Source organism: Peromyscus californicus, unplaced genomic scaffold (genome assembly GCF_007827085.1).
Source record: "Peromyscus californicus insignis strain IS unplaced genomic scaffold, ASM782708v3 Scaffold_20__1_contigs__length_68692818, whole genome shotgun sequence".
Lineage (NCBI taxonomy): Eukaryota > Metazoa > Chordata > Mammalia > Rodentia > Cricetidae > Peromyscus > Peromyscus californicus.
The window spans coordinates 38815181-38826070 of NW_026294503.1; the positions used below are offsets into that span (position 1 = coordinate 38815181).

The window sequence follows — 10890 nt, forward strand, 5'->3', positions numbered from 1 at the left end:
TAAGTGGTCTCAGAGTAAATCATGAAAAATAGAAAAATAGTTGAGAGGTATTCTCAAGACTGAAAAAATCCTAAAAACAGCCAAGACTCCTGAAACAAAAGCAAACTCATCAGCACACACATATCTCAAATCACGGCCTGTATTTCAAATTGCTCTAATGCAGAGGTTCATAACCTTACTGTCCATCAGAGTTCCCAGATAGCAAGCTTAAGCAGCTTAGGGGCTATTTCACAGTCATACAAGATTCAAGGTTAGTGGTTCTCAACCTTCCTAATGCTGTGACCCTTTAATACAATTCCTCACGTTGTAGTGACCCCCGACCATAAAATTATTTATGCTGCTACTTCATAACTGTAATTTTGCTACTGTTATGAATCACAATGTAAATACGTGATACACAGGGTATCTGATATTCTACCCCTGTGAAAGGGTCATTTGACCCTCAAAGGGGTTCGAGACCTACAGGTTGAGAAATACTGTTCTGGGTGAAGGTAATGTTTCTATGCTGTCACCACTTGAAAACAGCGAAAGACCTAGCAGGGCTGGAGTGTTCACCTATGAGTTTCCTCTGCATAGTACAGCAATGCTGAGGGAGGCATTGACTGAGACAGACCAAACAACAACCTCTAGAACAGATTATTCTGTAGCCAAATGCTGGTTTCCCTTAGCTGTAAGGGAATTGTTACCTGACACTCAAAACATTGCACCTGGACAGCATCCACATGGTGAAAGACTTGTGAGCAAGGTCACAGGTGCACTTGTACGGTGTGTAACTGCCACATTCCTTTACATGACTACAGGATATGTCAAGCCCTTGAAAAAACATCCAGTGAAGTCAGCTGATTAGCACAGACTATCCTAGAGCATCACAGGTCCTTTTATTTTTTTTTTCATTTTATTTTCTGAAGTGCTGGGGATTGAACCCAGGGCCTTGCACACACTAGGCAAGTGCTTTATCACTGACCTACACTCTCAGCATGGATCCTTTCTAAATCCCACTCATTCTGCATCACTTTGAACAACTGCTCCTTTCAAACCTGAGTTGAATCCTAATGTGTAAGACTAATTCCTATAAAACCAATTCCTATAAAGAAACTTTCAAAACTGTCAAATGACAGAGCAACATTTTTCCTGATCCCAGTAGATCTGAGTGACCCAATTCTACAATAATGAATACACCTGGGTTCTTCCAGTCATGCAAGACTGCACAAGACTATGTGATAGTGCAGTAGGAAAGAAAAGGGAGCTTCTGTCCTCCTGGAGGACACTGAATCCTCTAATAACACAGAACACACAGAATCACTCACAATGATCATATGGCACTTTGGTCAAGTAAAAAGTAGAAACTGCAAGTGCCTACAGTCCAAACCACATGATGATAGAAATTTTAACAAAAACTGTGGCAGAAAGGAGACCCGAGACACAGACAATCCACAAGCAGAACTTCTGAAGTCCTTTTGAGGTCCCCTGACCCCCCTAAAATGGAAGAGTATGTCTTAGAAGCAGGATGGAAAATTTCAGATTGGTGATAATGAATACATTCACTTCAGAAACCTTTACAGCAATGGTTCTCAACCTGTGGTCTGATACTCCTTTGGGACCTACATATCAGATACCTACCTTGCAATTCATAACAGTACCAAATTACAGTTATGAAGTAGCAATGAAATAATTTTATGGTTGGGGTCGCCACAACGTGAGGAACTGAATTAAAGAGTCACAGTATTAGGAAGGTTGAGAATTACTGCTTTATAGGGACATAGTGTGTTAAAAATATAATTTCCTGGGGTTCTACACAGGGTTCATGCCTCTGAGAGAATCACAGTTTTTCCTTACTTTCTATAAACTGTTCCCCTTACACACACAATAACCCAAGAAAAATCATCCACAAAAAGCCTTGGGACTGTGTTGTCACTAAAGCAAGTAAGAAGCATCAATCGCTACTCCACTCTTACGTATTTGTATTTAACTAACTTTTTAACTGGCTCCAAACAACCAAAATTTTGATACCATCAGAAGCTCAAGTCCTAAAAGTGTCAATAGAAAACCTACTTATGGGGGCTGGAGAGATGGCTCAGCGGTTAAGAGCACTGGTGCTCTCAGAGGACCTGGATTCAATTCCCAGCACCTACATGGCAACTCACCACCGTCTGTAATTACAACTCCAGGAGTTCTGACACCTTCACACAAACACACATGCAAGCAGAAACACCAATGCACATAAAATAAAAAATAAAACAAGTTTAAAAAAAAAGAAAGAAGGGGCTGGAGAGATGGCTCAGAGATTAAGAGCACCGACTGCTCTTCCAGAGGTCCTGAGTTCAATTCCCTGCACCCACATGGTGGCTCACAACTATCTGTAATAAGATCTGGCACACTCTTCTGTGTACATAATAAATAAATAAATCTTAAAAAAAAAAAAAAAGAAAAGAAAAGAAAGAAAACCTACTTATCTAAACCTCCCAGACACCATCACTCACATTCTGAAGACTAGTTAAGCTCCCCTCCTGAATCTTGCCCATATGGGCCAAGCAACCTCGGCAAGTTACTCTAATTTCAATCTCCAGGTCTTCTGTGTACACTGAGGATGGGACAGCACCTGCAGCCCAATGGTTCATAGGTGCAGAAGACTGAAGAACCCCCACTCAGTCTGGGAAGGAAGGGCACCAATCTAATTGAAAGTCCAGATCCTCTCTGAGGTTTCCCATAAGAGCAGCCACACACAGGGGGCCCAGTGATAAGATCACTTCCCTATTATAAGATCACATTCCAAGTATGATTCCAGTCATTTTTTTTAGCAAGGGGAAATACACATCAGTGAGGTCTGCACAGAACTACTTTAATTAACTTTAAGGCTGGTAAGGAAACATCTTCATGACCATAAACTCTGGGCAACACCACTAGTGATGCTCCCCAGGCTTCCAGCTCCAGCAGCACACTCACACAAACTCCCATTTCCCACTTCCAAGAGTGTGCATGCAGATTAGACGTAACAGCATGAGCTAAAGTCCACTTAAACTGAAAGCTGAACCACACAGACTTCTCTGCATTGTATTTCCATACTAGAACCCAATAAAAATACAATTTTTTTAAATATTATAGATTATAGGCTTTATAATTGGCAATCACTTTAAGGAGTTCTGAATACAATCTGGCACAATTCCTAGAAATTAGTACCAGAAACTGGGATGGATAAATTTAATTTCTTGTGCACGAGGCTGCTTTTCTTTCCGTAGTCATAATATAAAATAAACCTCTGCCAAAATGATGTAAAGAAACAAAGCCAAAAAAAGATCAAATATCCACTATTATTGCAGTTCAGAGACAGTGGTCAAATACACCTTTTCAATGTAGTTTAGTGAGCCTCGGAACCCGGAGGAGCCTAGGGGCATCAGGAGGAATACCTGACAAGTGGCTCCACTCTTAAGCAGCCTAGATTATATCACTACCACCACACACACACACACACACACACACACACACACACACACACACACAGAGCCACTCACTTTGCCCACCTTTTAAGTTTCTTGCGTTTTAAGTAATTCTAAAGGCATCAGTAAAAGTCCTCAGAGATTCCAACAGCAATCTACTGCTGATTATTTAAGGAATCTTAGTGGGGGAAATAGTAATGAAAATATGTACTCAAAATGGCAGACTCCAAGCTTTAAAGCAAAGTCCACAAAAACCAAAACTGTCTGGTTATTTTGCTCTTTTGCAGTGCTGGAGCTCAAACCCAGAGCTTCATGAACACTCTCTACCAGTGGGCCACATTCTCTACGGTTTCTCTAAGTGAGGTGACTACCACCACCATCACCCACCACCACCACCACCACCACCACCACCACCACCACCACCACCACCATCACCCACCATCACCATCACCAACACCACCACCAATAACAACAACAAAAATCACGTCAAATATTAACATAGCAAAACCTTTCATGTAGGCTGGAGAGATGGCTCCACAGAAAAAGGCACTTGCCTGTACATAAGCCGGGCAACCTGAGTTCAATCTCTGGAACCCACAGAAAGGTGGAAGTCAAGAAGTGACTACACAAAGTTCCTCTAACCTCCACACTTGCACACACCAACCTGCACACACATCACACACACATAAATAATTAAAAAAATTAACTTTTAATGGGATTGAAATTTAAAACAAGAAGTGATCTAGGTGAAAGTTCATCTAAACTGAAAATGTCTAATCCAAACTAAAAAGATGTACACACTATATTAACATGTTGAGTCGTATCTTTTGTAACTCAGACAATTTTAATTATTTTCTCAAAATTAAGATATCATAAGGGGAAAGGATTCACTGCAAAAATTTCTGTGAGCAAATATACTACTTTTCTCACTCAAATTAATATTCCAAGAAAGGAGTGTTTTCACAATTAGTTTTACTGTATTATACAGTGTAATATAAAATCCTTTCCTCCACAGGATCAATCATCTTTCAAGCAAGTAGCTTTAACACAACTGTCTTTTGGAGAGGACCACAGTGCCACTGATCAAACACGGAGCCTTTCACACTTAGCATACATCTAATGAGCTAACTCCCCAGCCCACAACTGTCTTTTGGGTATTTCTCCAACTTCCTAGTGAGAAGAGTTATCTAACCAGCTCCAGAACAGGGTTTTGAGGACTGATGGATTATGTAATTCTCAACAACAGGCTCAGAGCTCCAAACTACTTCACATACCCCATGTCCTCGCTTCAGCCTCCTCCCACTCTTCACTGCTACAGCTGGAACTCCACCCCCAACACTTCCTCGTTTAGTGGGCTGCTAGTCTCAAAAACAGTAGGTCCCATATACTCTAGGGAGTTTGCCCCAGCACTTCCTACCCCACACTAAGGATTCTGAGCCAAAAGGACTTACCTGTCCAGGTATCATCTTTGCATGATTCGAACTGTACTTAAAGCTGTGACTTATGGGCCCCTCCCAGACACAAGCCACCTTTTCCTGTAGATCATGAATAAATTGGATTAAACGACAACGTCTCGAATAAAATTCTTTCCAGGAAAATGTACTATTGTAACGTTTTAATAAATTCAAGTGTCTAGAGAGAAGGCCAGGGATCGGCCCACCGACGATAGCCACAAATATAAAACAAATGCACTCATAATGATACTGGAACTCCTCGTCCTTGTCCTTAAAGTTTCCTGTTTGGACTGGGGGCGTGGCTTAGTAGCCCAGAACTAGCCACGTGAGAAGCCCTGGGTTCCATCCCCAGAAAGAAGTTCTTGTTGAAATACTACACAGATGGAAATATCTATAGTGTACCTCCACAAAAATATGCAGCATGCTAATGTTATATGATTTCTTTTAATGTCTGCATCCACATACTCTGTCCCAGGTCACTGCTCAGAGACCAGTCTTTCAAAAGAGAGACCTTTCATTCCTCGATTTATAAACAGAGAGACAGACACACAGACACACACACACACACGAATGAGACGCTGGTATTTCACTTCAAGTAGCAATAGCCTATTATCACAACCATGATAAAGCTTCCATTCTGAATAGAAATGCCAGCGCTGGTCAAGATTTAAAACAGACCGGCAAACTCTCGCAGTGCCTTCAGCTCCAACCTATTTCAACCAGTCCCCATAATCACTACAGTATTGCTATTATCTTAGTCCCACTGCCAAACTCCCAGCTGCAGTTTAACTATGCAAGAATGAGACACTGTTGAAATGGCTTTCAAAAAAAAAAAAAAAGGCAACTTTCTCCTCAGTGCGTTTCTACAAAAACCTTACAATTAAACGACACAAGTGCGCGCACACAAGACACCCTCGCTCCTTAGAGCGGTGCCACAAAAGCAGCCGGCGAGGACCGGCGGGGACAGGCAGCGCGCCGCGGCGGGGCTGGGTGGGGGCGGAGGGAACTTGGACAGCACAATGACTCCGGGGTTCGTACGGTCGCCCTGGAAGCCACGCGCCGGCCACCCCGCGGCTGGCCCGCACTCCCGCTTGCCACCCCCTTTGTTTTTCGGCTTTCGGGCCTCCCGGGTCCCCGCCGCGCCCGCCCGGCCGTACCGGACCCCGCGGCCTCCTGCACCCCGGCCCGCGGCCTCCTTAGCCCTCGGGCCCGGCTGCCCTGACGAGGAGCGAGGCCGGGGCGCGGCGGGGGCCGTGTCCGCCGAAGCCCGCACCGCGGCCCGCGCCGCCCGTCGCCCTGAGCCCGCGCCTCCGCGGCCGCTACCCGTGGCCCGCGACCCGCACTCACCGGCCGCCGCTGAGCGCGCGAGGCTGAGGCGGACAGACGGCAGCGGGGCGGCGCCGGCACAGGCGGCCGCGCTCTCTCCCACGCGCACGCCCGGCGCACGGCGGTCCGGCCGGCGGCGGTAGCGGTGGCGGCGGGCTCGCGCCCTCGGGCCGTGCTGAGTCGGCGCGGACCCGCGCGTGCGCCGTGGCGAGGAGCGCGCGCCCACACCTCGCGGCGCGCGGCGCCTCACCTCAGCGCGGAGCTCTGCGCAGGCGCGACCCGGCCCGCGCCTGCGCAAAGGAGGGCGGCGCGCCCCGCTCCTAGTGAAGTCTATCCCAGCTGTGCGGGCGTGGCGACGTCCGCGGATAGAGCTGTTCCGGGATGACGAGGTGGCCGGAGTGGCCACAGCTGGGGCGGCGGGCTAGGCCCGGGTCCCACATGGTCACCGGAGCTCCTCGGCCGCTCACACGCCCACCCTGACCTTCTCCAGCCTTCACCGCTGCAAGAGAGAAAGGTTCATGAGCCTTCTGTAGATGGGGAAACTGAGGCGCAGGGAGTATTTTCATGGATCTCGGAAGGCGGTCCGAAAGACTGTTGAGAGCGCCTGGGGCGGCTCACACTGCAGCCCCCTTCCCCTGTCCCCTACAGGTCTAGGAAAGCCTTCCTGGGACACTGGGTAGACAAGAGGGCGCAAACTTAGCCACCGTGCCAGTCTGCTGGGATAAGAGCCCGTTCCAGCGCACAGCTTACCAGGAAACGTGAGAGACCGGGGGACACTTTAGCCTGAATCAAGCAGGTGGTGCTGGCCTTGTGAACTGTGCCTCCTTGCCTTGAGTTTGTGTTTATGCGCAGGGACACTATGGAGAGTCTTAAGCAGGAAGTGGTGACTGATTTGTGTTCTCTGAAAAAAAAAAAAATCACTGGCATCCTTGCGGTAGGAAATGAAACCAGAAGCGGGGGAACTTTCATTTTTAATGGTGTCATTTTGATCTTCACCACAAGCGGGACAGGCAGTGAAAGGTGAACACGGAACCACCAACCCTTACATTCCTGGGAATTGTAATTTACTCGGAACAGAATCGGGTATAATAAAACGCTTTTGGTTGTCGGGATTTTGCCATATTTCAGTCCTTTTTTATTGTTTTTTAATGACGTGTATTAAGCTTGTATTGGGGATAGTAGTGATGGTTATCAGGATTTTTTTTCGAGGTTTATTTTTTTGTATTGTGTGTGTATGAGTGTTTTGCCTGAATGTATATATGTATATCACACGCATGCCTGGTGCACATAGAGGTCAGAAAAGGGTATTGGATCACTCTTCTGAAGTTAGGGATAGTTACGCGGCACCATGTTGGTGCTAGGAACAGAACCCAGGTCCTCTGCAAAAGCAACGAATACTCTTTAACCACTGAGCTATCTCTCTCTAGCCCCAGTGTTTGGGGATTTTTGAGACGTGGTCTCATGTAGCCCAGGCTGAACTAAAACTTATATGTAGCTGAGGATGACTTTGAACACCAGATCTTTCTACTTCCATCTCCCTGGTGCTGGAATTACTGGCTGTGTCCCTATACCCAGCCTATGGTGTTTATCTGCACTTAACATAAGGGATTGTGTCTCTGCATCAGCTCAGGGCCCTTGTACTTCTTGTTGACCCCTATCTTAGTTGTCACTTCCCTAATGTCAGCTGACCACTTTGTAACTGCCACCCATTGCCCTGCCGTCCTCCCGTCCATGCTCCCCACCAACTTACTCTGTTGTCTCCAAAGCTCCTATTGTTCACACCAGCTCAGCACTGCTCTTGTCTGTTTCTTGATTGTCTCTACTCTGAACTACTAGATTCATGGAGCAGGGACCTTTGTTTTGTCCACTCGGCCGTCCCTGCCACATAATAAAGATCTGTTGAGTGAGTGAATGAAACTTCGCATGATGTGAAATGGGAGATTATTATCAGAGGAGTAGGGGAGACTGGAAGAGCATGATGACACAAAAGAAATGTCTGTGAGGACAGGTAGCACTCTGTGAGAGACTAAAAAGGGCCACCAAGTCTTTGACAGGCCTCCCAACAAGAGACAGAATCTGGTTTTCACCCCTTGAGTCTGAATAGGTCTCACAATTTGCTTTGACCAATAGGATGCATCATGGGTGACATGGTACAGATCACAGGCCACTCAGCTTCCTTAACCCTGCCAAAGGAGCCTCCTGAACAAGCCATGTGGGACCCTGACAACAAGCTGCCAGCCACCAGGATTGTGAGTGAGGCATGAGCTACCCAGCCCCAGCCAGATGGTCAGCCAATAGCAGCTACATGGGACTATCAGAGACCAGTAAAGAAATATCCATCGGAATCCAGTCCAAACCTCCGAATTGTCTTAGTTGCTTTGTCAAAACACCATGACCAAGGCAACTTATAAAAGATGGCAATGGGGCTCTTAGTTCCAGAGGATTAGAATCCATGACCTTCATGCCAAGAAGCATGGTGCTGGAACAGTAGCTGAGAGCTTACCTCTTGATCCACGAGTGTGAGGAAGAGAGACAGCTAACTGGAAATGGTGCTGGCTTTTGAAAACTCAAAAGACTGCCCCCAATGACACACCTTTAACAAGGCCACACCTCCTAATCCTTCCCAAACAATTCAACCAACTAAGGACTAAGCGTTCAAATATATGAACCTTTGGAGGCCATTTTCATTCAAAGCACCACTGTAAGCAAATAAAATACAAATTATTTTAAGCCCCCAGACTCTGAGGTAGTTCATTACATAGCAATAGCTAGCTGAAGCATTCCTCTTCCTTTTGATGACATCTAAAATTCATGTACATGAAGGGCAGCTTTGATTATTCTTTTTAACAAATTAAATTGGGAAAGGTGGGTGGTGCAAATGAGACACTCAGATGAAAACTCTCAACTAAGGCAACAATGGGTTGTACACCCTTATCTTCTTGACATACTTGGAGTGCCTAAGAGCTCAGGTGGAAGAATCAGGTGACTGTCAGTTTTGACCCAACCTCAAGTTCAGCATTCACCAACTGTTGGGCTCTGGGCACGTGACAGGATGTCTGCCTTTTTAAACTGGAACTTACACAGGATCTACAAAAAATTGTGTTGCTGAGGGGAAGAAAGGAGCTATTATGAAACAGCAGAGAGTTTTGGTGTGTCATTGTGATGCCACGGCATCACAGTGTGGCTGACTAGTCCCAATGGGAATTTTTAGATGGACAGTCAAAGCACCACCAGGGTAGTCTCAGGAAGGCTGTCCCAATACATGCTGTCACAGCCTCAACCCTGCCGGGGACCACCTATTATCAACAGGTCCATTTCACAGATGTGAAAACTGTGTCTCCAGATAAAAAAAGAGCGAGTCAGGTAGCAAGGCTGAAATTCAAGCTTGCTTCCTTCCAACTGCATAGTCCTGGTGCCTGCTTTCCTCTGCCTGGGTAGTCATCTTCCCTCAGCCCACCCCCACTCTCACCCCTAGAGCGGTCTGCTGCGCTCACACCCCTTGCAAGAAAACAAAACAGCACAACTTGGCTTCTCTCTTCCTGCACTGCGCCAGATGGGCCAGTACTGCCCCGGCGTGGGAAGCTCTCAGGAAGGGCTTCCTGTATTCTGACCGAGCAGCTGCACAGGCCCCCAAGCAGTTCCCCCTTGAAATGCCCACCCCTCCCCACCCTCGACTGCCCAGAGCTCCCTCCTGGGAGAGCTCTCTCACAGTGGGGAAGCAGAAACAGACCTTTAAAACTAGATGTACGTTGAGGAGGGCCGGAAGCCGATAGGACTAAGGACATGGAGATAGGTTACAGAGTCCATCACAGCACTGAACAGCCTACAGTTTTACCCAAAGAAGCTGCCTGCAATAAGAGACAGTGAAAAACAGGTGCGGGATCACAGTTGGGTCTAATAATGACCTGACTCAGGGGAGGCTGGCCCTTATTATTGACACACTAGGGAAAAGAGAGCTCCAAGCAGGGAGGGCGTGGCCCCGCAGACCTGGCTTGCAGCCCCACCTTCCTCATGTGACAACCCACTGGCCCTGCACTGGCCAGGTCACCCTCTCCGCTCATTTTCTCATCTGTAGAAGGAGGAGAGTAGAGAGGAAGGCTGCAAGCCCAGGAATTGGAGCTGGACGCTTTGGGATGTTGCTTGGGCAGTTGGTAAAAGCTCTTGGTTCCCATCCTTGCTTCTCGGTGGACTGACACCACATTCGGGCCCCACTGTGCTCTATGCGTCTCCCCGTGAGCAGCACCACGTGCCAAAGACCAGAAAACAAGGGTTCGGACTCGGAAGACGGCTCAGTCAGTAAAGTGTCAGTCATACAAGCGCAAGGGGCTGTGTTGGATCCCTTGTTATCCATGTAAAGCTGGACAAGGTGGTACCTACTTTTAATGGCAGCACTGGGGCAGCAGACCCAGGGACATTCCTGGAGCCAGCCAGCCAGCCATTCTAGCTCACTTGACAAGAGCCAGGACATGAGACACTCGGTTTCAAAACACAAGACGGTCAGTGCTTCATGAATGGCACCAGAGGTTGACCTCTGACCTCCATATACATGCACACACACACACACACACACACACACACACACACACACACACACACACACAATTAAAAATCAAGGTGTGAGTCTGTTCAATAAGCACACATCATAACAGGTTTCCACCAAAGAAGGGTATACTAAA

General features: G+C 47.1%; 1 protein-coding gene across 29 annotated transcripts in view; it reads right to left on the reverse strand.

Moving 5' to 3' along the window:
• Positions 1–6364, reverse strand: part of Ptk2 (protein tyrosine kinase 2) — a 228806-nt gene extending 222442 nt beyond the window's left edge. For 27 of the 29 annotated variants that reach the window (XM_052747987.1, XM_052747980.1, XM_052747975.1 and 24 more), the window contains exon 1: positions 6236–6364. The gene's annotated coding sequence lies outside the window, so the exon portion shown is untranslated. Of the gene's footprint in view, positions 1–4885; positions 4970–6235 lie in introns of all 29 variants that reach the window. The other 2 variants (XM_052747959.1, XM_052747981.1) reach the window with 2 other exon arrangements.
• Positions 6365–10890: the final 4526 nt, after the last annotated feature.